Source organism: Erythranthe guttata, chromosome 11, assembly GCF_056151865.1.
Source record: "Erythranthe guttata isolate IM_541 chromosome 11, IM_541, whole genome shotgun sequence".
NCBI lineage: Eukaryota > Viridiplantae > Streptophyta > Magnoliopsida > Lamiales > Phrymaceae > Erythranthe > Erythranthe guttata.
The window spans coordinates 7,589,819-7,593,091 of NC_142543.1; positions in this window are offsets into that span (position 1 = coordinate 7,589,819).

Consider the following 3,273-nt stretch of genomic DNA (forward strand, 5'->3'; position numbering starts at 1 on the left):
AGATGATCCATCTAATTGTGTGCTCTTGGCCTTTAAATAGGGTGCAAAAATATAATAGGGCGGGTTTCCTTGTGTAATTAAACTTCCTTCACTGCGCCAACTCGTACACTCGGACGGCCGTGTGAAATATAAGCTTAAAACCCGCACGGCCGCGCGGTCTTCAATTCTTCAGAATTCTGATTATTTCACCTTTGGCCCACTTTTTCTCCGAATTTGCAGTTTTCACCCCAAAAGTTGACAATTCTTCATTTTGCACCTAAAATACAAATAATAACCATTTTAAGCACCAATTATCATTAAAAAACACTAAAAGCTCCAATTAAAAGGTACAATTAAGTGTAAAAATATACACTTAACAGCGCCGCAACTGCAAGGCTTACCTAAAGCAGAAAGGTTCTGAAAAGGGTACGTATTTCATTGACGTAAATTTGTCTGTCAACTCTTCTTCTTGGGTATTGGATACGGGCTGTGGCTCACATTTGTGCAATGATTTGCAGCTAATGACAAGAAGGGCTTAGAGAGGGTGAAACCTACCTAAGGATGGGGAATGGAGCAAGAGTTGCTGCTGAAGCCATTGGCACAATTTACTTAAATGTTTTGGATTCTAGTTTTCCTATTGTTTTAAACGATTGTTTATTTGTTCCGTCCCTCATTAGAAACCTTATTTCTATTCCTGTATTAGATATTGAAGGTTTTACTTTTGTTTTTGGAAATTCAATTTGCATTATACAAAAGAATGAGAATTTAATTTGCAAAGGACGACTATTAAACAACTTGTATGAACTAAATCCAAATGAAATACCTATTAATGTTATATCAGCAAAACGTAAGGAGATAGATCAAAACCCCGCACAACTTTGGCACGCTAGATTCGGTCATGTCTCTTTAAGAAGGATGAACGATTTTGTCAGTGAAGGATTGTTCTCTTTGGAGGACGTGAAATCACTACAAACTTGTGAATCTTGCCTTAAAGGGAAAATGACCAAGTCACCCTACAAAGGGAAGATGGAACGAGCCGAGGGTCTTTTGGATTTGATCCATACAGACGTATGTGGTCCACTAAGTGTTAGTGCGAAGGGTGGATATAACTACTTCGCTACCTTTACCGACGATTATTCTAGGTATGGGTATGTGTACTTGATGAAGTACAAGTCTGAAACATTTGAAAGGTTCAAAGATTTTAGACACGAAGTGGAAAAGCAACTCGGACGAAGTATTAAGAAGCTGCGATCCGATCGTGGTGGAGAATACTTGAGCATCGAGTTCATTGACTATCTAAAAGAGAATGGGATACAATCCCAATGGACTCCACCGGGAACTCCTCAACTTAATGGAGTCTCCGAACGTCGGAATCGAACTTTATTAGATATGGTTCCATCAATGATGGGGTTCACAAACTTACCGGCATACTTATGGGGTCATGCACTTCGTACTGCCGCGTATTTGCTGAATAGAGTTAACACCAAAGCAGTTAAATCCACACCTTATGAACTTTGGCATTCCCGGAAACCCAACTACAAACATATTAGGATATGGGGTTGTCCCGCTTATGTGAACCGATTAGTGGGAGATAAGTTGGATAGTAAATCCGACTTGTGCTATTTTGTGGGGTATCCCGAAGACTCGATGGGATACGAGTTCTACTATGTCAGAGAAGCAAAGACGTTTGTTTCGAGAAATGCCACCTTTTTGGAAAGGGAGTTTCTATCCGATAGAAAGGGCAGCATGATAGAACTTGAAGTAGTTCAAGAACCACAAAATGAAGTTCAAACGCAAGAACAAGTAATCGAACCAATACAACAAACCACTAATATACCTCCTGAACCTACGGTACGTAGATCCGAAAGAGTTCGGAAATTGCCGGATAGGTTATTCCTCCTCGAAAATGATGAAGATCATGTTGATCTTGGACAAGATCCAAGAACATATAATGAGGCCGTATCGGATGCGGACATGGGACATTGGCTAACTGCCATGAAATCCGAAATGGACTCCATGTACTCCAACAAGGTATGGACCTTGGTAGATCCACCCAAAGGAATTGTTCCTATAGGCTGCAAGTGGATCTATAAGAAGAAAATTGGAGTGGATGGAAAGGTATCGACCTATAAAGCTAGATTGTTAGAGAAAGGTTACACTCAAAGGCAAGGCGTTGACTCTGAAGAAACTTTTTTCGCCAGTCACGATGCTGAAGTACATCAGGATTTTGTTGGCCATAGCTGCGTGGTACGACTACGAGATATGGCAAATGGATGTGAAGACCGCCTTCCTTAATGGAGACATTGAGGAAGAAATTTACATGGCGCAGCCGGAAGGCTTCATATCTTCTGGAAGTGAGCAAAAGGTTTGCAAGCTCCAGCGATCCATTTATGGATTGAAGCAAGCATCCCGTAGTTGGAACATCAGGTTCGACTCAACTATCAAAGAGTTTGATTTTGAGAAGAATCCGGAGGAACCTTGTGTATACAAGAAGGTTAGTGGGAGGGCAGTGATATTTTTAGTGCTTTACGTTGATGACATTCTACTCATTGGGAATGACGTAGGAATGCTGCAACAAACAAAAGCATGGTTGTCCACACGTTTCTCAATGAAGGATTTGGGAGAAGCGTCTTACGTATTGGGAATACGCATCTATAGAGATAGAGCAAGGAAGATGCTTGGCTTATCCCAAAGCCTGTACATAGACACCGTTATGAAACGGTTTAGCATGGAAGAATCCAAGAAGGGATTCTTGCCAATGTCCCATGGGGTTCGTGTCTCGAAATCTATGTGTCCGCAAACACCTAGTGAAATCGAGGAGATGAAAAGGACGCCTTATGCTTCTGCCATATGAAGCATAATGTATGGCATGCTATGTACGAGACCCGATATTGCGTATGCTGTGAGTGTCACAAGCAGATATCAGTCTAACCCCGGCCCGGCTCACTGGAAAGCCGTGAAAGATATCCTCAAGTACTTGCGAAGAACTAAGGATATATTTTTGGTCTATGGGGGTACCGAGTTGAAATTAGAGGGTTTTACTGACTCTAGTTTTCAATCGGATGTGGACGACTCGAAGTCGAATTCTGGATTTATATTCACGCTTAATGGTGGTGCCGTGTGTTGGAAGAGTTCCAAGCAAAGCACGACGGCCGATTCCACTACCGAAGCGGAATACATTGCAGCGTCCGAAGCTGCAAAAGAAGGGACTTGGATAAGGAAATTCATCCAAGAGTTGAGTGTCATTCCTGATGCTAGTGATCCAGTACCGTTGTACTGTGATAACACCGGAGC